We start from the raw sequence: 23,108 nt of genomic DNA on the forward strand, positions 1-23,108 counted from the left end.
ACAATCTCCCCTCCAACCCCGGAGCGCCGGTACCTGGGCGCACCGAGAGGGGGCAACTGAGGCACAGCAGGCGGAGGCGGGCACGCCCGGCCTTCTCAGAGCCCGGCCGCCCCGCCTCACACCGCACAAAGCCTGGAGCGCGCGCTACCGCGCGCGGCCCGCTCCCTAGTGGGCGCCAAGCCCCGCCCCGCGCTCCCCGCCCCACACACATGACGTCACCGCGGCGGCAGGCCCCGCCCCACCCGGCCCCGGCGGCATGACGTCACCGAGGCCCCACCCCTCCGGAGCGAGTTCGGTCCTGGCGTTCATTTCATTCCTGTCCTCATTCCGCACATTCTTCGCATCGCTCGCGCCGCGCCGCGCCGCCCGAGCCGAGCCGAGCCTCCGCGGCCCCGCCGCCCGCCGCGGGCGCCCCCCAGCACTTCGCACAGTCGCTTCCAGCCCGCGGGGAGTCCGCGCGCCGGGGCCCGGGGCCGGGGCGGCCGCGGCGGGGCGCAGGCCATGCGCTGACCCCCCAGCGCGCAGCGTCGCCCGAGCGCGGGCAGCTGCCCCGGCGCGCCCTGCCCGTCCCGGGAGCCGGCGAGGCCGGCCTGGGACGGCCCGGCGCGGGAGCACCGCGGGGAGTACCGGCTGGAGCAGCGCAAGGGCGACGGCCCAGCGCCCCGAAGTTTGCCGCGCCCGCTTGGGCGGCCGAGGTAAGTTGCGCGCGGGGCGGACGCGGGGGCGCGGGCTGCCTAGGCGTCACCGCGATCGGCGCTTTGTGTGCGGCTCCCGGGGCTCTCGGAGGGGAGCGGCCGCGCCGCCCTGCAAGTTGGGCCGCAGCCCCGCGCGGCAACAGGCGGCCCCGCTCCGCTCTTCTGCGCGCCCCTCTCTCCCGCGTTCCTCTCTCTCCCGCGCTTCTCGCTCCTTGTCCTGGAAGCGCGGAATTCCGCGCGATCGCGGGTGGGGAGAGCGTCCGGCGCGCAGTCTAGAGCCTGCAGCTCGGCGACTCCCCCGGCGCCCGGCCCCTTCGGGGTCCGCGCCGACCCGGGCTCCTCCTCCCCGGAGATGAAAGAGGGCTCTCTCGCCCTTGCCGCCTCTCCAGCGCTGCTGCCGCCGCCGCCGCCGCTTCAGTGCACATTCAAGTGGAAAATTTTCAGGAGTCAGCAGAAACATTGTGTCCAAAAAAGACTGAGTCGCAGTTACCACCAAACCCGGGAGCTGACTCTCCCTGGAAAACTTCCCCTTGGTAGGAAATACTGGGGGATTTGTTTGTTTATTGGAGGAGAAACGATCCCCAGGAGGGCAGAAAAATCTGGGGACACTTTTAGCCTTTGTTCGCGGCAGCACCACTTGTTTTCAAAGTCTAGAGGCCCGTTTGAAAGAAAGTTCAACTTCCAGGAGTTTCTTTTTTCCTTTTTAAATGTATTTTTTTTTAAACCAAAGCTACATTCTAAGTTGAAAACAACGAGGGGCTCACATTTATCTTCTTCCCACGAAAATTAAACCCAGATCACAATTTTCCTCTCTTTTTAATCGTCTTTCTTTTTAAAGATTTATTTAAAGTTGAATGGTGTCACCCGTATAAAAATATTTATGAAACAATGAAATACCAGCCACCAGCATTTCTCAGGAGGCTTGTTAAGTTCTTAGAAGCTGTCTGTGATTTACAGAAATGCAAATTGATCTCAGTCCGCGCTGGAAACTTACAGATATTCCAGGAATCGGGAGCGTAGAAAGGCCGGGTTTTAAAATAGCGCATTTGAAAGGAGCCGAGGTCCTTGGGGCAAAAAGGTCTGTAAATACGATCAGATTTCAAAATAGTGAAAGGAAAATATTTCAATTCGTAGAGATAATGCAAAGTAACAGAACTCGATCTCTTCTCCGCCTTGTGGCCTGGATTCGTTCTGGAAGTTTAGGTGGTCTGGTGGCTTAGGGTGTGCTAAGTACCTGCAGGTGGTTCCCCGGGTGGACAGATCCTTCCCGTTAGGGAGACGCGATCTACCCGGAGTCAAGGGGTGGCTTGTCTGTGCAAGCCTGAGTTCTTGGGTGGGGGCTAATCTGCCTTGAGACTGGGGCTGGAAATAGTCCTCAGGCTGCACAGACTGCCAGGGGCTTCCGCCTTTTAGCCTAGTATGCGCTTTTCTGTGAATAGCAGGATCCTTGGGCCCAGACACATCTGAATGCTTATAAGGGTCAGACTTAGATCCAACTTTGGTAAGAATCTTTCCTCTTTAGAAGGAAACAGTAGAGCCAGTTACAGCACGGCTCCGGGAAAGACAAATGCGTTTAGTTGAACCTTTGTCAACAGCAGCGTTTTAAATTGTTGATGATTTTAAGGGGGAAAGGCGTATTTTTCTAATCTCTGTATTTCCCTAAATGGTCACAAGATATTTTTGTGTAGTATTTCTTTGAGTGTGCATCTGTGCTGGACTCTAAGGTTTCAGGTTTTCAACAGTTTGCAATTCTTTTATTTGTTGTTGGTTTAAAAAATGAACTGATAAGCTGTCTCCGTTACTGGCTCTTGCTGATGTCCTCAGTAAACCGTTTTATTTTCAGTTTAATGGCAAGTATTGTTGAAACTGCAGACTTAGGGAAATATTAGAATACTTTTTATTTTTTTAAACAAGTTTGAAACAAAGCCAGAGAGACACTTTGCCTTTACAAAAGAGTTAAAGGGGGGGGGGGGCAGAATCTTTGTGTGAGTTCCTCCTTCCTAGGATTCTTTTTAAACTCTAGAGAACACTCTGGGATTATTGGAGATTTTGTACAAGCAAAGGCCAGGATTTATGTATATAGTTAGTGACCTTTAATCTGAAGCAGGCAGACATCCTAGCCTAGTCTGATCCAGGCTGCAGGAACTCTGAATGAGTAGCTCTCGTTTCTCCTGTGGTACAGTGTGTGCTTCCCACAGCTCTGAAATGGTGATGGTGGGCTTGCAAGGGTCACCTAGTGGGGAGTCAGCTTCCTGCCACTCCTGCTTTCTCTCCCCCCACTTGCTATTTGCTGCATACAGCTGGAATTGTATGTTCACATACTCATTTTGGGTGCTGGCATCTTCTGATTAGGGAAGAAGACAGAAACTAAGAAAAAAATAAAAATGTATTTTAGTTTGGTAGTGCATAACCAGTTTTGATTTTAGTTGGTTCTGATATACACAGAAGCAAGTGTAAGAAGGCATATCTTCATGGGACTATGGGGACTATCTGGGGAGGAATATCCGTGTAATCACTGGTGTCTAGACTGTGTTTGGCAACATACTGTCTGTGGACAAGTATATAACAAGAGCAGTTACGAGAATGGAGACCCCAAGCATGGAGACCCCAAGCGTGAGACAGGCCATTAGCAGCATTAGGGAGTTGCCTGCTTTGGAAATGGATAGATCCTCTCCGCCCCCAATCCATGGCGGTTGTACTAGAAGAGCCTGAACATCTGTAGGATTGTTTTCCCTCTTTAATCTCATGTGTTACGGGTTAATTGTGAGTGAGCATAATTACACTGCTTGCAAATGGAAGTTGTGATGGTGTTTTCTCACTCCAGAGGTCCGTATAAATAACTGTGTATGATCGGTGGGCTTATGATGACCATAGCCCCGCAGAGAAATGAGGGCCCTTGTTTCGAAGCTACCACTTTTTTGGTACTTGATTCTGTTCTTCAATAAAAAGGGAGTGTGAAAGCAGAAAAATAGTATATGTATGTATTTCTGAGTAAGAGCTGTTCAGAGAGAACTTTGAGTAAGGTCTCCCCCCCCCCCCCGTACCCCCCCCAGGTTTAGGAAATAATGGCTAAAGCCAGTGCTCACTCCAGCTTTCTCCCCCAAACTATAAGAAAACATCATTTTTGTTAATCAAGGCAGGGAGTTCGGTGACTGGAATTGCAGGCTGTTTATGCCCTACTTTTGAACTCAGCAAGAAAAATACATTGTTGCTCACCGGCATTGATCAACATAGGCTGTGCTTGGCTGTCTGGGCATTGGTGTTGGCTGCCACCATATTTTGTAGCTTCCTGCTGCCTTTTCTTAGCTGTAGAAGCTTTATAGCTCATCTTATTTTTTTTAAGTTGAACCTAAATCATGTAGTATTGATATGCTTTGTTTCGTATTCATTAAAGTATAAGATCAAGCAATCAGGTCTGTTCTTAGCACTGTCTCAGGGCTGGGTTTTTTGATTTAGACCCTGTTGTGTGGAAGCTATGGTGCATATCTGAACAGGGTATTCTACCCTTCTGGCTTCCAGGGCATAGTGTGTAATGCTGGAATATTTGGGTCTCCGTTTTTTGGAGGATTTTCATTTAGTTTCAAAGATGTGAACCTAGTTGTCAGTCCTTCGAGGCTCCATTTTACAGGCTTCCTTAATGCTGTCCCATGTTTGAACTTGAGGTTGAAATATGATAATTTCTTCAGAAATGTTCAGTCTTTGCAGTGGGGCAGAGTTGTAGGAGAATTTTGTAATGTGTATTTTTTTACTTGCTCCAAGTGAATGGTAAGCCTTGGTTTTGCAGGGCAGGGATTGGGTCAGTGTTTCCCACAGGGTGGATTACTCTCAGATCCCAAGTTCCCATTTTGTTCACTTCTGCAGTTGGTGGGGTGGGGATAATAGACACATGTAGGTCTCTCTTCTGATTGGACAATGGGAGTGTTCTCCAGAGCAGCTGTCTTTTCAGTTTTGTGGCAGCCCAAGGGAGGACTGTGCCACCCACCCACCCCCATTCACAAGCTGGTATTTGTATAAGTACCTCGAGCTAACCGATTGCGCCGCTGGAGCATCCCAAGCTGGTATTTGTTATCCTGGTGCTTTCCATATTCACTTCAGTTTCCAAGTCTCTTTCCTAGGATTTTCCTAGCTTTTTTTTTTCTCTCTCTCTCTCTCTGAAGCAGGTCCTATATAGCTGACTTTCAGCTTACTGTGTAGCCGAGGATGGAGGATGATCCTGAACTCATCCTGCTTCTGCTGCTCAAGTGCTGGATTACACCATTCTGGGTTTATACCTTTGCTTGGGGTTAAACCCTGGGCCTCACGCATGATAGGCAACCTCTGTAACAACGGAGCCACATTGTCAACCCTGTATTAACTCTTTTTTTTTTTTTTTTTTGTTTGTTTGTTTTGTTTGGTTTTTGGTTTTTCGAGACAGGGTTTCTCTGTGTAGCTTTGTGCCTTTCCTGGATCTCACGCTATAGCCCAGGCTGGCCGCTAGCTGCCTCTGCCTCCCGAGTGCTGGAATTAAAGGTGTTCGCCACCACCACCCGGTTCTGTATTAACTCTTTTTAATTAGGAAGACAGGGTGTTGGAGGAAATGAGCTTAGACTTAAATGTGAACTAATTTACCGATGAAGAGGTTAAGCATCCACCTCTGCAGGGGGACGTCCTGGGGACTTCTAGGATCTGGCAGCTTTAGATTTCATGCAAAAGATGACTGTGGCACTGAGCTCTGGGAATACACGACAGTACTGATAGATAAACTGAAAAACTGCTGCTAATGGTGGGAAATGTTGATTATGTGAGAACACACTGAACTTATATTCTCTGGCATGAACTTTAAAAAAAAAATACATCCACTGTACTGCCTTTTAAAAATATAGGCACAGCTTTCTAATTATCATAATTCAGTTCAGCTTTGCTCTTGGATGGAGTTCAAGTGTAATCTCAATTTAACTTGAAAGGATTTTTTTTTTTTTAAATCTGAGAATGTTTAAGAAGATTTGAGAAGTTCATCCAAGACTGTTTTGTCCACTTAGGTGCGGAGATGGTGGCGGGCAGATGAAACCAGTACCCTTTTGCAGTATTTCTGCTGTGAGTGCTGAGAGAGCCTTATTCCTCTATTTTTTTTTTTTTTTTCGAGTCACATGGGGAGGACCTGCATCTTAGGCAGTTTTTATGTCACCTGATGCTACAGCTGCAGAGTCTCACTGCAAACCAGTGTCTGCCAATTAGATAAAAAGAATATTTTATGGTCATCTACAAAGATAGGAAAATCTCTAGGAAAATAGGAAGACACCTAGAATGCTTATGAATTCATTTGACAAAAGACCTGGTCGGTCTTTCATGCCAACCCAGCCTTTGGAAGGTGATAACCTGTTTGCCTTCTTGACACCATGACTTCCTGGTGGCTTTGACAGTATCCAACCCAGTGACTCATATCTTACAATTTTTCTATGACCTTACTATCTTTTTCAAGCAAGATGAAGTTGATGAAGAAAGGACAACTTAGCTGGCCGATTCCTGATTCCTGCTTCTGAAGTGCCTGGAGGACCTGTGCACACCAAATGACTTCATCTGCTCAGGCTCTGAAGAACTGAATTCACTTCCATGGTGGTGGAATAAAAGGAGCCATGCGTTTTAAATAGCCACTCCCCAAGGTCTGCCTGGCCCAAGTGGTTTTTTTTTTTTTTTTTTTTTGAGAAAATCGCATTGTCTGCTCCTGCACTAGCTGGGAGCTTGCCTGCTCACCCTCCCCCACTAGCCATGTTCCAATTCTGAAGTTGACATCTGCTTTTCTTGTTCACCTGATCTGTCCCCCCTCACAGGCACATATGGAGCGCGCACGCGCGCGCGCACACACACACACACACACACACGCGCGCGCACGTGCATTCTGCAGGTAGCTCTGGTGTCTGACATGAAGTGTGTGTGGTGTGTTTCAAGTCTCCACCGGGGGAAACACAAAGCTAATAGCACAAAATAAAATGTAAACAGCATAGCCGCCGACATGCCTCTGCTGCTGGGCTTCTGTCCCACAGCGGTACTTTCTGGGCAGGCGAGCCTATTGTTGTGGCAGCAACAGGCAGCAGAGGTTGGGGCACCATATGGCCCATGAGGGCCTCAGATAAGCTGTCTAGTGAGTCAGCTTATCAATAGCACTTTGATATGCCTCGTTTTCAGATCACCCATCACCCGGCCTGGGGTGTGCTGATGCCCAAACCATTGTGAGTCCACGTTTCCTTTGGAAGGATCCCCTTTGGTCCTTTCCCCTCTGGCTACCTCCTCATCTCAGAGCCTCTCGGAGATCATGGTGGTTAAAGTCAGTTCCCATCAGCTGAAGGGATGCTGGTACCATCCTAAAGTCCTCAGGTATTGGCATTGACAGGCTAACAGAGAACAGGCTGTCAGTGCTCATTTCTTATTGGTGGAGCCAAGAGTTCCCCTAATTCAGAGCTGGCTTTGTTTTAAGTACCGAGGAGATAACATTGCTGCTGTTTCTGGTCTGATAAGAGGCTTCTGTTACAGATCCAGAAAACCTCCTGAATTTTCTTTCACCTTCATCACCAAGTGCAAAAATGATTGATATGTCTGTCTGGAAGGGCTACCCATGGTTTGGAGACAGGAAGTGGCTACTCTTCTTACCCAGCAATTTTAACAGAAATGCTTCTAGACTATTACTCAGGTGTCCAGCGAAAGCTGAGTCCAAGTCAGAATCACCGCCGTGGCTGGAGTGGTTTAGGGAGCTTGGCCATGCACATGACCACTGGTTTATCAGCCCCGGGGCAGATGTTTTTGCCTCAGTTACAGATGCCTGGGAAGCCAGGATGAGACTTTTCCCCCATCACCTCCCACCTGTATGCACACCCACCCTTCAGGCCCCTCGCCTGTTTTCACATTTTGACATTTGGATTTGTAACTGAGGGCATGAAGACCCATTTAGTGGCTGTTTCACAGTACTTCCTTCTGCTTCATGCCCAGGTCAGCCTCTCTACTCCTCCCTATACCATGAACACCAGTCGTAGAGACTGAAGGGCTGGACTCCTTAGTGTTCTGATTCTAAAAGGCCTCTGAAGAGGCCCTCATGGGAGGGGACCGTGTTGTATTGTTTCTCTTTTTAGCCTCTGATGGAGTCAGGGTAAGTGGTGTCTCAGTTACTGTGAGGATGTGTGTGCCTAGGCATTTAGAGGAATCTCCATGGAATTAAAAAACAATGTGCACAAGCCTTTTAAAAATTGTTTATTATTATTGATTGTGTGTGTGCCATCTTACTGGCCCACCTTATTGGACAAAAGAAGCAATGAAAACAATCTGGACCATCCTCTCTGTGTCTGGCATCACCAGCTCCTTGGAGAGTCCTGTAGTTGTTTGCAGATGTGATTCCCAGGGCTTCCCGAGCACATTTCCGCTCTGGTTGTGGAGGTTCTGCTGTCTGAGCAGGGAAGGTTCTAGAGCCTCTTACATTGGAGCACTTAGGGATCAGGAGGGTGAGAGCCCAGTGGCAGTGGCAACAGCAGTGGCAGCAGCAGCTCTGAATCAGACTCGAAGGAACCAGGTGCTCAGCTCCGTCCCCATGCTTCTTCTCCATTCATCTGGACAGTTGTGCGTGCTCCTGATCCCTATAGAGCTGCTGCATGAAACACTGTGCCTTTAAACAGTGACAGCGACTTGGCGGTCAGGAAAAGGCAGCCAGTGTGCCGTCTCCAGGCCCCTCCAAGACAGATGCATGGAGAAGTAGTGAGGAGCCAGTGGGAAGTATGTGTATCGAATTTCTTGAGTTCTAAAAGGGCAAATCTTTATTTTATTATTTTCATTTATTTGGTGCTGAGCATCACCCACTCACTCATACATATACTTGCTCACTTTCTCTCTCTCTCATGTATTTCCACTAAGTTATATCCCCAGCCCAGGAGGTGTTTTTACTTTTAATTTTCTATGATATATCTTACGCAGGCTGACCTAGAACTCACTGTGTAACCTGAGGATGACTTTGAACTGACTGTCCTGTTTCCATTTCCTGGGATAATGGGCATGCTTCAGCATGGCCTGGTTTGTGGTGCGGGCAACGGAGCCCTGGGCTTCCTGCAAGCAGGCAGGCCCTCTACCAACAGAGCCTTGGGGCTCCAGCTGACTTGAGTGCTGTGGTGCTGGGATGTGTGGGAATTGGAGAATCGTGGCAGGCCTGATCTTCCACGTGACTACAGATACTCTTCAGAACCTGTAGTCAGCGTGCAGTCGGTGCGAGATGAGTCCTCACAGAGGCAGTAGTAATCGCACCTAAGAATGTCACATCACACCGGGCGGTGGCGCACGCCTTTAATCCCAGCACTCGGGAGGCAGAGGCAGGCGGATCTCTGTGAGTTCAAGGCCAGCCTGGGCCACCAAGTGAGTTCCAGGAAAGGCGCAGAGCTACAGAGAACAGAGAAACCCTGTCTCGAAAAAAACCAAAAAAAAAAAAAGAATGTCACATCACTAGGGGGTGAGATGGTGTGCAAAAGTGTGGACTTTGGTCATTCTGGGCTTTCTTGGCTACTGTGACCTGAAGCAGAGTATTTTTTGTTCTTGGGCTTTGGTCTTCATTTAGAGTTTCCTCCCCTCTCTTACCCTCCCCCCCCTTTTTTTAGGGTGGCGTCATGTCCCTGCTCCAGGGTTTCTCTGTGTAGCTTTGGCTGTTCTCAACTCTGTAGAACAGGCTGGCCTCAAACTCAGAGATCTGCTTGACTCTGCCTCCTAGTGCTAGGATTAAAGGTGTGTGCCACAGCTGGGCACAGTAGGGTCTTATATAGCCTGGTTTGGCCTGGAGTTCGAGATCCTTCTTCCTCATCTTCTAGAATACTTAGGATTACAGACCAGTACCACTGTGTCTGTCTGCCTACCTATCTGTAAATCTGGTGAGAAGGCTCCCACTGTACAGTGTAAAAAGTAAGTACTCACTAGAGTGTTGGACTAGAGGACTAGACTTTTTTTAGGGGATTGCCTGGGGGTCAGCCTTTGGGGTAGTTTTGGAGACTAGCCAAGGCTGAGGTGGTTCCTCAGAAAACCAGGATCTCATGCAGGGAAGGCTGAAGCAACTCTGCAGTCTCTACTTTCCAAGCTTGGAAGCGTACTCCCCTGTGCAGTGAGTGGAGGGATCAATCCACCAGTAAGTACGTAAGAGTTGAAGTTCCCTTTGCCAAGCGGTTAAAAAGAATTAAATGAAAATTCTTCAGAAAATACGTCATTTATATCTGTCTAAAAGAAAAGCCCTTTTGAGGCATCTATCCTGATTCTTGAGCTTGGCGTCTACAAGTTCTTTTGTTTGCTGACTGTTGGAAGGGGCATTTTCCTGGGGAAACTATGCTCTAGGGGCTTGGACCTGCCTGGAACCCCAAGGGGTTCTGAGAGCATTTAGCCTTGGGAGGCAGAGAATGTCGCTGTTTATGATGCCTAACTGCATTGCCCTCCTTGTAATGTTAGTTTTTCAGACATGGTTTCACTAGTGTAGCTGTGGCTGGCCTGGAACTCACTATGTAGACCAGGCTAGCCTTGAAGTCACAAACTCTACCTCCCGATGCCTGGCCCTCTTGAGACTGCTTAAGGCAGGCTGCCTTTTGTTTCCTCACCTGGAAGATGGGCTGAGGCATTTTGGAGTGACAGTTCCACACTGCAGGAGGGGAGGGGCTGCCCCTAGCTCCCTGGCCCTGTGCCCCCAAAGACCACAGACTGCCCCGTTGGTCTCTGCTCCAGTAAACTCCCCTTTTATTGGTGTCAGGTACATTTCACATGATAATTCAGGTGCCTGTGGGGGCAGGGCGCAGCTCCCCTGCTTTTTATTTTCTATTTGCATATTCAAGAGGACAGGACATTTGTTAGCCTAAGTGATAAATGTCTAATTCCAGGTATCCTGGATAAATGAGCCAACTCCTTGGAAGCCTACTTGCCTGTTTTTATTTTTCTTCTTCTTTTAAATTCTTTCACAATTTCATGTGGGTAGGTTTTTGAAGTCAGTTGCTCCTAACTGGTCCTCCTTTGCTCAGATTCTCTGTACAGTTCAGGGTGTGTCATTGACCCTGAGTTTTTAGCGGCTCTGGCTGAACAGTTTGAGTAGTTAAAGCTTGCTCTGTGGGAGTCTGAGCCAGGGACCACCTGCATTTTATCAGCTTCCTTTCCTTATCTCCTAGGAAGCCACGCGTGGAAGAGGGGTCCTACTCAGTCAGGTTTTCCAGTCTGGAAAAGTTAAAACTGAAAATGTTGCAGAGAGAGAGTGGTGCTGGAGGGAAGTTTTTGGAGGTGAGCAGACTGACAGCCGTCAAGATGTCAAAACTTGACCCAGCCCCAGCCCCAGCCCCAGCCCCAGCGGCTTTCCAGAAAGTTAGTGTGTCGTATACTTTCAGAGGTTAAGTTTTACAACGTGTGAGCTGTATCTTCAAAGTAATGGACTCAGGATCTGGTCACTGCACTGACGGGTGTCTTTTGTACTCCCCCTGCCACGTCTTATGAATTTTGGTGGTGGTTCAGGCGATTAATATTTAGACCTAATGAAAGGAGCTTATATCTATCTGTTTGCCTGGTTTAGTGAAGGGACAGGAAGAACCAGAGAGGTCCCTTAAAGGGACCCACCAGAGTATTTCAGATGGAACATATTGGGTTGAGTGTAGCCCAGTGGTAGACCTCTGGCCCAGCATGTCCGAGGACCTGGGTTCATCCTAGCATAATCTGAGCCCTGGGAGTCAGAAGCAGGCTGATCTCTGTGAGTTCAAGGCCAGCCAGAGCTATATAATGAGACTGTCTACAAACAAAGTACAGGAAATCTTTCACCTACTAAGTGCTAGTAATGTTACTGACTCCTGAATGGCAAATGCTCTATGTAGTTACTGATTAAATTTATGTACATATTTACTTATTTGAGGCATGGTCTTATGTAGTTCAGGTTACCATCAAACTTGCTCACAGTATAGCTAAGGATAACCTTGAGCTTCTGACCCTCCTCTTTCCACCTCCTGTGCTAAGATCTAACCCAGGGAATTGTGCCTGCTAGGCAAGCACTCCACCAGCTGCTTTTAAACTTGAAGGCATCTAATGGAATGAAATCATGAAGGATCAAGTAGGTGAAGTCACCCTGGAAGGCACACGGGGCTGCTTGCCCATCATGTCCAGAGTGTAACTTGATGTTAGGTGGCGGGGAGGAGACTAAGTCATTTTAATTGATGCCCGGTTTTCAGCCTCTGCTCTGCCTGGTTTTCTTCGTTCATGGGGCCTTTCCTCTTCCCATGTCCTCCAGTCACACCCTGATTGTCTTCCTCAGCACTGTGGTCACTGTTGATAGTTTCTGACACTTGCTCAGTGTGGCTTGCCTTTGGCACCCTGTTTTACTTTCTTTCAGAATGCCCCAGTGCATAGAATGTGCTATATGGCGTTTCTAATAGGAGATTGGCTGACTCCCTATTATTATTGGGCAGAAAGGAGAGTGTCTGGACAGGACGCCTGTGTGGCCTTTGGTGTTTAACTTTGTGGTCTTGTGGAGAAGGAGTGAGGGCCATTGGACTGCCAGTGCCTCCCTCTCTTCTTAGGAAGACTGCTGGTGTCCCACACACGTGGGTGGGGAAGGTGGGGTGGAAATCTTTGTCCGAAACCAGAAGTTAGTATGAATCATTCAGTCCTAGTGGGTCTTTTTGTTTGAGACAGGCTCTCAATGTGTAGTTTCGCTGGCCTGGAACTCTACATATCAGACTGGCCTCTGAACTCACCAAGATCCACCTGCCTTTGCTTCCCGAGTGCTGGGATTAAAGACGTACATCATCACAAGTGGTTTTGCCAGGGCTGCTCCTGCTGTGCTGTCCAGCTGTTCTATTCAGTTCAGTGTCTTTGAGGTTCCAAGGAGACTGGACCCTCTGGATTTGGTCTTTGAGCCCAGGGGATGTGTCTTCATTTGGGCTGTTGACTGAGAGAGGGGCATTGAAGGTACTCTAGGAGTTTGGGGCTTGGTCCCTTTGCTCCAGTCTGCTGGGAAGCCTCTGTTGTTGTTTGTTCTGTGGCACGTACTGTAGATGGGACTCAAGGCCCCACACCAGCCAGGCAAGATCTCTCCCTGGGGAGTCATGCCCCCAGCCAGACACAGGGCTTTTAGATCTATGATGATGTTGGGATGCCTGCCCCTGGAACTGCTTGGGAGTGTGAGATGTCCACACCGTCCCTCTAAAGGCAGTTCACCCCCTTGACCTTTTTAGTTGTGATAATTCCTGGGCTTCCCAGCAGGAATTTGGGGAGGTAGAGACTGTTTTAATCCAGTTCTTAAATACCAGTCATTTAAATGTAAATGTCCATTTGTAATTGAGGCCCAGGAAGCTCAGAGAGGTTTAGTAAGCTTCCCAAGGTCACACAGCCAGTTCTTAGATATGCAGGCTAACAAAGGGTTTAGGATTAACTCACCTGTCAGGTTTTATTGTGGAATTTGAATGAGTTAAGATAGGGTGCTGTGGAAACAAAGAGACTCCTCTGTTAATGATTTTGCCTTGGAAAGGGGGTGGTGAACAATACTTATCTCTGGCAGGTCCATTTTCTCTATCTTGAGTATAAACGTTGCCGAGATCTTAAAACAGTTGGGTGTGGCCCAGGGGAGCTTTCCATTTGTTTGGCAGGGAAAGAGCAAAGGTCCGCTCTAGCTTTTGGCTTTAGTTTTCAGGACTGTGAGGACCTGGGACTAGCCATTGAAAGTGAGAGCATGGGGTCTGTCTGCTGCCTGTGTTTTGTAGGGGGAGGAACAAGTATGGTTGGGAAGCTGGGGACTGCTTTGCCCTGCTGGTCTTTCTGGAGGGGTCCCTTCAGTCCCCTGAAGGCCTCTTTATGCAAATAGATCCTGCTAGGCTAGCAGCCCCTCAGGTAACCTTGATTTCAATTCTTGATGGATTCCACCCTCCACCTTCCCACCAGGCCATCACCTGCTTCTCAGAGGCTGAAGTTTGAGTGGGGTTGGGAATAGGTGGCATTTATCTTTGATACCTTAATTCCTTTGAGAGAGAGAAAGGTTTGCAACTGTTTCCTCTCCTCTCTCTCTAGGTGGTAGGTGGTGGTTGGGGTCCCTGGTTGCTGTTTCCTCTCCCCCTCCCTCGTTACAGCACCCACCCCTCCCTCCCGCTTTGGTGTAACCCTCCATCAGCCCTTTTCACTATTGTGCTTGCAAATTAACCTAGCAGAGCGGCTTTGCAGTCAGACCTGGTTCCAGGCCCTTTCTGCCAGTGACAGCATGTCCCGGGCCAGGCACAGTTCCATCCCTTGAGAAGTGGGGAAGGAAATAGTGCTCGTGGGGGTGAGGCCCATGAGAACATCGACGGCCCTCAGGAAGCTTCCGTGTGTGTCCCTCTAACCTTGAGAAAGCTTCCCACTCTCTCCACCCCAGGTCTCAGTCCCGCTAAATGGAACCATTTGCCTCCTTTGCGGGGTTGGTAAGTTTCATGCTTCCCAGCTCTCCTCTTGGCTCAACTTCCTGCTCTTGCCCCACCCCCTTCACCCTTTCTCCTTCCTTCCCTGTCTCTTTCCCCTTTTTTAGACAATTATGTTGCTGTTAGCCTAGGCTAGCCTCAAGCTTAGATCCTCCTGCCTCCATCCCCTGAACTCTGGAATTGCAGATTGCCAGACTGGCTTTTCTCTCGTGAACTCCCCCCCCACCCCCCCCTCCACACTCGGACACACACAGGCACACCACACGGGGAGAGAGACAGACACATACACATGGGAGGGGAAGAGGCAGACACACACACACACACACACACACACACACACACTCATGGAGACATACCCATGGAGACACACAGGGACATACACACTCTCTCTTCTCACCAAAAATGGCCATGGGGAAAGCACCCTCCCTCCTCCTACTGTACTGGAGTTCTTGGCTTATAGATCACAGCACTCAAAAGTGTTTCTGCAAAGACAACTAACTCATCGTGATTTTCATTGGCCGCTGCACTGTGGAGAGTTTGGCTTCCACCATCTGACTAATGTTTGACCCCAGCAGCCTCATTGATCCTGAGGAATGCTGTTCCTTACCTGTGCCATCGACATAGTTGTGGGCTTCTAGGTTATTTCAAAGATTGGCATGGTGCCTCCTAAACAATGTGATTGTAATTAGGACTGTGGTTACCGTCACTCTGGAGCTGAGTGCTGCCTGTCCGGTCTGCTGTCAGGCTTTCCTATTTCTATTCTGTTTTAGATTTCCAGACTTTATGTCATGAGAAAGTGCAGCCTAGCAGAAGGCCGGAACCCCCAAGAGCCGTGTCCACTCGGCAGCAGCCCTCTCTTGGCCCGTCTCCTCCAACCCTGTCTTGAAGCACTTCTGGGTGCCATATTGTTCATCTATGAGGTCTCTGTGTGTGTTCATACCGTGATTGCTTTTGAAAAACATGGTGCGGGGTGCATGGGGCTGGAGAGATGGCTGTGTAGTTAAAAATGCTTGCTTCCGCTCTCAGTAGAGGACTGGAGTTCTGTTTCCAGTACCCCTTTCTGGCTTGTAATTCTAGTTTTAGGGCATCCTATGCCCTCTTCTGGCCTCTGCAGGCAAATGCATCACCTCCTCCCCGTAACAGGCACAGACACACACTTGCACACACACACACACACACACACACACACACACACACACACTTAAACATTTTAAAAGACATCTTGAACCCCACCAATCATAATATCACAATCATGCTGGCACCTTAATAATTGCTTAGCATTGCTACTAGAGAGCTCCTCGATTGCCTCATAAATGTTTTCTCTAGTTCATTTGTTCAAGTCAGGGTCCAAGCCAGACTGACAGGTTAGGCTTGGTTGCTGTTTCTTAAAACTCTATAGGTTGGGGAGATGCCTGGGTGGGTAAGGTGCTTGCCACACAAGCAGCACCAGGACCTGAGTTCTGCTCTTTAGAAGCCACATACAGCTGGAGGAGGCAGCACAAGTGTCTGTAAACCCAGCCTACCCACAGCGATGTGAGAGGTGGAGACAGCTAGCCTAGAGCACACACCAGCGAGTCCGGGCCCCTGCCTCAAACAAGGAGAAGGTAAGGACTCCCTCCATGACATGTGTGCGCTTGTACTTTACACATGAACTCTGTGTGTGTGTGAGACACACACACACACACACACACACACACACACACACACACACCCCAGGATTTTTCTCATTGTTGGTTCCATCTGGATTTTGCAGCTAAACCACGTAGCACAGTTAGTTTATCTTGCTCTTCGCTCCCTGCTGGATTTCAGCAACTGAGAGTTTAGACCTAGAAGCTCTTGGACCTTGAGTTTGATCTGTTTCCTGTTGGTTTAATTTTTTAAAAAAATTCTGTGTTTGTGTCTGTGTGTGCTCGTGCGTGCGTGCGTGCGTGCGTGCGTGTGTGTGTGTGTGTGTGTGTGTGTGTGAGTGTGAGTGAGAGAGAGAGCGTCGGTGCCTGAGGAGGCTGGAGGGAGGCACTGGGTCTTTTGGAGCTGGAGTTACAGGTGGCTGTGAGATGTTGATTATGAGTAGGATTGCTGAGGCATCTCTCCATTCCCCAGTTGTTTAATTTTTTCTTTTGACATGCACAAAATGTCTGCTCTGTCTCATAGTGGGACCACAATTGGTTATGCTTGCTGCTGCTCTCTGGTATTTGATGAGGACCTTGCAAATGGCTACTCCATATCCCTACTCCATATTTTCGTCCCCTTTTCTTTGTTAGAATAGTTACAAAGATACTTTCCCCCACTGTTTAACTTTGCCCTCCAGTTAAAGGAGGGCGGTGTCACCACCAACCGCAGGCCTTACTTAGGCAAGTGTCTGCCAGTCTGCTGTAGCCCGTCATGTTGTTTTGTATTTTAGGTTTGCAGATGTGTTTGAATCCATCCTTGTTCCTCGTTCATGCTTACTGCTGGCTAGCAGTGGTGGCTTTCATCGCCTCCCTGTCTTTGTGGGGACCCTGTGCGTCCTCCATGCCTAGGCTCCTGTGCACTCTCAGGTTTACTGAAGTGTCTCTGCCGTTCATTTTCCTCCTGTAGGAAGTAGTTTGATGTCACACTTGGTTTTAGCTACATCTCTCATATACCATGCTCCAGTTTGGAAGTGGACCCAACCTATAGTATCTGCTCCTTGATTCATCATAAGAATTTTCTGTGTACATTCCCTTGCCTAGCCCCCTTCTTTGGCTCTCATTCGCCACTTCCACACATCTGCTGGTCACCTTGTGTTTTTCCTGAAGAAAAAGTCTGGTCAGGTGCAGTGGCATGTGCCTGTAATCCCAGCACTGGGAAGACTGGGGTAGGAGGATGGCCGTGAGACCTGCCTGGGTATATAATTCCCCCCCAACCCATCATTCCCTACGTTGAAGACTAACCTGTGCTTTGACTGGGGTTCATGGGTTGCCTTCCCCATATCTTCCTGTTAGGTGTCTCACCTCCTGTCTACCTGACCAAGGCATGCCTCACTGTTAATGGTTTTTCACTCTTTTGGGGGCCCGCCACTCAGCTCCCAAATAAACCATACACAGGGGCTTATTCTTAATTATGAATGCCCGGCCTTAGCTTGGCTTGTTGCTTGACAGCTTTCCTTAACTTTAAATTATCCTGTCAACCTCTTGCTTTTGGGCTTTTACCTTTCTCTGTTTCTGTATCCTTTTCTTTCTTTATTGCTGATGGTGTAGCTGGGGTGGCTGGCCCCTTGGGTCCTCTTTTTCTTGCTCTTCCTTTTCTCCCAGATTCTCTTTCTGTATTCTCTCTGCCTGCCAGCCCCACCTATCCTTTCTCCTGCTTCGCTTTTGGCCGTTAGCTTTATTAGACCATCAGGTTGGTATTTTAGACAGGCATGGTAACACAGCTTCCCAGAATTAAACAAAATGCCCCATTAACAAAAGTAACACACCTTAAAATAATATTCTACAACAGCTCACTCCATGGTGATTGGGTCCCGTATACGGCAGGCTCTATTTGAAGATGCTACTAGGGTCATTTGCATACATATGCTCAGTAAATATTGGATTAAGTGATATGAGCCTTCTGTTCAAAGTCTTTAAAGTACAATATATTTAATGTTTTGGTCATTTAAGGAATTTATCACTAATTTATTATTTTTAATAGGTTAAAAAAAAGGTGACTTTGTAGTTCCCGGCAGATCTCTGTGGAGCACAGCTATCGCTTTACCATCGTGGCAATGCGCACCCTGTACGCCAGGAAATGAGTGTTTTTTGTCTAACAAGCCTACTACTACATTTATTTTAGTTATTTCTGCCTCTGCCTCTTGGGCACTCATGCCTATGTTGGTACATCACTTAGGCGGAAGACAGAGGTGGTGCACGGGGGTGGGAGGGTGGGGGTAGGGATGGAGGGGCATGTAGAAGGCTCAGTTGTTCAAATACCAGCCATATTCTCTTTAGAAGTTCATTTGGCATTTGGGCTTTCAGCCTTAGTGGATACTTTCTTGTTTTGTTGGCCAAACAAAGCCCTGTGCAGTGCAGCACAGCCTAGAAACAGCATGAGTGAGGAATTCCAAATTACTGTTGTCCTGACTCTACTGAGCTGACCTCCTGGCCTGGGAAACCATGATACACATTTATTGTTCCCTACTCCGCCCCTCTGTACTGTGAGTGCAGGATTGTGGGGTTTGTCTCCACTCTTTGCTCCATGTGTACCCAGAGAAGGGGACAGAGTCTTGTAATTCACAAGGCAGGCTTCTAAGCCTGCGGGAAAACTCAGCATCACAAAGGGAGTTTTCCTCACTGTTCCCTGCCTCCCCAACACAGTGGAAGCTTCAGGGGGCAGTGCTAAAAGCCGTGAGAGAGAACTCTGGATGGGAGCCACTAATGCCATGTCAGTAAATCTGATGGAGGAGCCCCGCCGGCTAGCCCCTGCCAGCCCCTGCGCTTTGGCCCCCTCTAGTCCCCTATTCTCTTCCACACTTCCCCATCCCAGCCTGTGCTCCTGTCTTTCCTTCTCCCTGCCCCTCTTTCCCTCTGTGCCACCCACTTGTATTTAAATCTGTAAGTGCCTATGGAAACCACTCTTGAAAATTGCCCTGTGCCTCTTGTACTGGGTTGGTGTTGGGGAGGGGACTCCAGGATCCATGGGTTATTGGACATGGAGGTGAGAATTTTCCCCAGTGGACTTCTCTGATGAATAAACTCATGGAGGTCTTTATGGAACATCCAGAAGTGCAAGGTCCCGGTACTATAACTTTTCAATTTATTCTTTGACAGTTTCATACATCTATAATGTATTTTGATCATCCGCATCCTCTGTGAAACCTTCTTAACACCCTTCATATTCAGGGAACCCCCTTCTTCCCAACAAGCCTCAACCTACTTTGGTGTGTTTTGTTTGCACCCACTGAGTTTAATTAGGGTTACTTGCATGAGAATAGGAGGTTAGGAGGTGGGGTGCTATTCGTTTGCAGAAGTTGCTCATAAGTTCTGGACTGTATGTTTGCTTGTGTATGTGTGTATATGTGTGTGTGTGCATGGGTGTACACATGTGTACCTCTTTGTGCCTGTGTGTATGTGCAGAAGGGAAAGTGAAGTCTGGTTCTCAGGAATTGGAATAAAGTGCAGTCTTCCTGCATGCAGAGTGGAGTCTTTATTAGCTAGTCTCTAGGTCTCTCTGTTCCACCCAGCCATGTGCTTCAGCACATCTTGGGTATATGGAGTCTTAGCCCCACATGGGCCTGAATTAAAATATTGCTGTGCTAAATCTATTTTTACACCTAGGGGAATGATATCTGAAAATAACCCTATCCCACCTGTTATCCACTTTGGGGTAGTTGGGTTGTTGTCAAGGCACACTCTGTGGATTAAACTCTGATCACTGGTTGCCATGTGATGATGTCCTTCATTCTGCCTGTCTCTGCCTGAAGAATGCTAACCTGGTGTCCTGTTTATTTTGCCATGAATAGTCTTTTGCTTGTAAGAATGGAGTGTGCCTTTAGGTTGGTTTTGAAGTTCCCCAGTCTTAGGGTCAGAAAGATATTAAAGGCAGTATCTTATCCATGAATCATGGGATGAGTCAGTTCCTGAAACCACTACAAGCCTCATAGTTCTTGGCTACAAGTAAAAGCAGGAAATCCAGGCTTCAACGACTTCCTTTCCCAGTCCCAGCCCCGTAGCGGTGGGGAGGTTCCGCTGCCTGCATGGGTGTCTGAGGAACAAAGGCTCTCGAGTCAATTTGCTGAAACTGTTTATAATTTGTGGTCTTGCTCTGAATCTCAGGCTGTATTGGCACTCTTTGATTTGCTGTGGAGAGCCCTGCACAGCCCAGCCCAAAAGGCACAGGCTGAGTCCCAGAATCGCTGCTACACACTCAGAACACATGGTGCTAGGGAGTCCTCCAACCTGAGGGCTCCGGAGGAGCAGAGTTCTTTTGTTTCTTTCCCTTGTGGGAGAGAGAGAGAGAGACTGGACACAGAGAAACACAGACACAGAACAGAGAGGCTAGGGAGAGGCAAACACTCTCCCTATGCTTGCAGTCGCGTGTGTGACAGACAGACAGACAGACAGACAGACACATACACACACACACACACACACACACACACACACACACACACACACGCACACACACACGCACATGCACGCACGCTTGCTCGCTCGCTCTCCCCTTGCAAAGTGGGGGAGGGGGAAGGGAGGTAGGCCTTTCTGCTCAAGCTCTGGCCCGTGTCCTGATTCTTCTGCAGTTGCAGTTGACTTCCTAATGCCTCAGAGTCTTTTGTGTGTTTTCCTTTTGCAGTGTCCCGGCCAGTCTTCCATTTGTTTCTTGCTAAACTACACTGTTTTGTGAACTCTCTTGGAGGAGTCAGGGAGAAAGGTGACACAGTGGTTGTCTCTGGGCGCCTTGGCTCTTTCTCTTTCTCTTTCTCTGCAGCCAGAGCCGTGGAGGGGGGTGCCAGGCAGGCTCACTGTTGCTGTGTGTTAGTGTGCTAGGACTTTATTCTCAAACTTCAGAAAGCCTTTGAATGATGAGCTTGCCTTTTTTATCTTTCTCCTCTGATGATTGGTGTTGGTTGCAGATTTTGATTTAAAAAAAAAAAAAAAAGGACCTGAAGGAGTAGTCTGTCCTTGGAAATTCTGATTGGATTCTAAAATTAGAGTGGGTCAGCAGGCCAGTAAAAGCCACCAAGAAAGGGAAAAACCCTGAGACGCAGAGCTGCTCTGGACCATCTTTAAGTGGGGACTGTTTCCAGCTCATCCCCAGCAGCCGCCCTGAAAGGCCAGATGCGCTTTCAGTCTCTAGAAAGAATAAAATCTGAGCAAATGCAAAGGTTTATTGGGATTTTATTTTAATTTATATTTGGTGCTGGGGACCAGAACCCAGGACTTCCTGTTTAGCAGACAACGTAGCATGTAGCTGGGCAGAGGACCAGCTTATGCTTTTCCTGTTGCTGGTGTTTGCGGTATATAGATAATTTTTTGTCCAGATTGAAGGACTCTAATGGACTTTGAGAAACATGGGCTTATTTGATCTTAGAGGTTCCAGATACCAGCCTGGCACATGACCCCCTCCTCCCCCCAATGTGGAAACCATTATGAAAATCTAGCTAATGGCAGAGGGGCTTTTCCCTCAGGTTGCTTGGGTACTGAACTGAGATCCGATCTGTCGTTATTACTATTGTCTTGCATTGATCAGAAAATGCCCTCCCCTCCCCCCACTTTGTAGATTCAGGGCTGGCATTAGAGACCAAATCTTTGTATTACTTACTGTCTATGGACCTAGTTTTTCAGCGGGCCAGGAATTGATTCATTAATTAAAATCAATTTAAATGGATTTGTAAGCCTCCTGTAACAGATTATCGTATTAGCCACCTCACAGAGCAGCCCATGATCTGTGAGGAATGTGTTTATTTCTTTAGGTGCAGTGGACACAGAAGATGGACTCTGAAAAGTCCAGTGGTGTTTGTCAGGAAGGGGCCTGACCTATAACCTCTTTGCCAAACATCTTCCTAGCAGGAAATTATCCCCGATACTGCTCTGAGTGTTCCAGCTTTGTGTGTATTGTATGTTTTGTATATGTTGTTTTTGTTTTTGTGTTTGATATTTTTTGGGTGTGTATCTTACCTATTTTTTGGTCTCTTTTGTGTGTGTGTGTTGTCTGTTGTATGTTATGTTTTATGTGTCATGTGTGCTGTGTGTGTGTCATACTTTCATGTGTGATGTTCTGTGTGTCATGTTCATTTTGCTCTGCATGTGTATGTGTCCCTGTTCAAAAGCTTCTAGAACCTTTGGGTGTACTAGTTGGGATCTGCTTCTCCCTAGGCAAGATTCCTTCTGAGAACCTTTTTTTTTTTTTTTCTGGAGCTGAGGACCAGGGCCTTGCCCTTGCTAGACAAGGGCTTTACCACTGAGCTAAATCCCCAACCCGAGAACCTTCATTTAAAGAGACAGAGGAACCAGAACCAGATTTCCCATTTGATAAGAGATGGTCCCTCACCAACATGCGAGCTAATGCTGGCCTGGCGGTAGAGTTGCGCTCCTTGGATGCATGACAAAGTGACAAGGATGGACACCCCTGTAGAACATGGGCTGCTGTCATTCATGCCACTGTTTCCGCAATCACGCCTGACAGGTAGATGCTTTCAGCAGACCAACCTTTCCTCTGATGTTAGGATCAAAGAGGCCACCCGACCCAGGCTGGGTTACCTCTGCTCTTGGGATTTAAGGTAGAGTTCGCAGCTTCTTTGATGCTCACACAGTAGTGCTCAGGCAGAGGCAGATTCTACCTGGGGAGTAGGTGTCTGACACATATGTTCAGAGAAGCATGGGTGAAGCTGTGTGGCCAAGGGCAACACAGTGCTTGTGCAGAGGGCCAGCAAGACCTTGGGAAGGCTGGCATCTCCTGGTGGTTTTCTGCTTCCGGCTGCGTGTCTTTCAGGAGAGACGCAGGGTGTCTGGTAGACAGGCCCATTGCCTCAAAGTGATCCTGTATCCTCTCCCTACCCCCTAGGTGAGCCCGGGTGGGTTCTGCTAATGGAAGCTGTCAGGTCAACAGAGCTGTGAGGAAATGCGTCAGTGAGTCAGTGCCTCCCAAAGCAGCTCTGTCTCTCCTTGTTCTCCACTTGTTCTGAGTGGCATCCTTGAAGCCCCCCACTTATTTTCTTAACAACAAAGGGGATTCGAACCTGCACTGATGTTCATTGCCAGTCTCCTGCCTCCCTTTCTTCTGCTTGTCCACCCTGGGGGTTGAGGCTGTGCAGAGTGTGGGTCAGAGTATGCAGCAGGTGAGGAATTTTCCCAGCTGGCCTTGGGACACCATAGAGTTCTGGTTAGCTGAGCAACTTGAAGAGGTGAGCCATGTGTGTCATTAGACCTGAGTGTCCTGCCAGGTGGCCCCTCCCCTTTCTCTCCATCTCTGAGCAATATGGAAGAAATGTTCTAAAAGCCTTTGGCAAGTGCTTGTCTGTGATCAATTGTAGAACTATGCAGTGCGCATGCCGAGGCTTCTGGGTCAGAAAGTCTTCGAA

At 48.5% G+C, this 23,108-nt stretch overlaps 1 protein-coding gene across 1 annotated transcript in view; it reads left to right on the forward strand.

The window, feature by feature from the left end:
• Nucleotides 1–288: 288 nt before the first annotated feature.
• The window catches only part of Tead1 (TEA domain transcription factor 1), a 226,709-nt gene continuing 203,889 nt past the window's right edge, over nt 289–23,108 (forward strand). Inside the window, exon 1 of the mRNA XM_036168990.1 lies at nt 289–695. The gene's annotated coding sequence lies outside the window, so the exon portion shown is untranslated. The remainder of the gene's footprint in view (nt 696–23,108) is intronic.

Source organism: Onychomys torridus, chromosome 1, assembly GCF_903995425.1.
Source record: "Onychomys torridus chromosome 1, mOncTor1.1, whole genome shotgun sequence".
In the NCBI taxonomy this organism is placed as follows: Eukaryota; Metazoa; Chordata; class Mammalia; order Rodentia; family Cricetidae; genus Onychomys; species Onychomys torridus.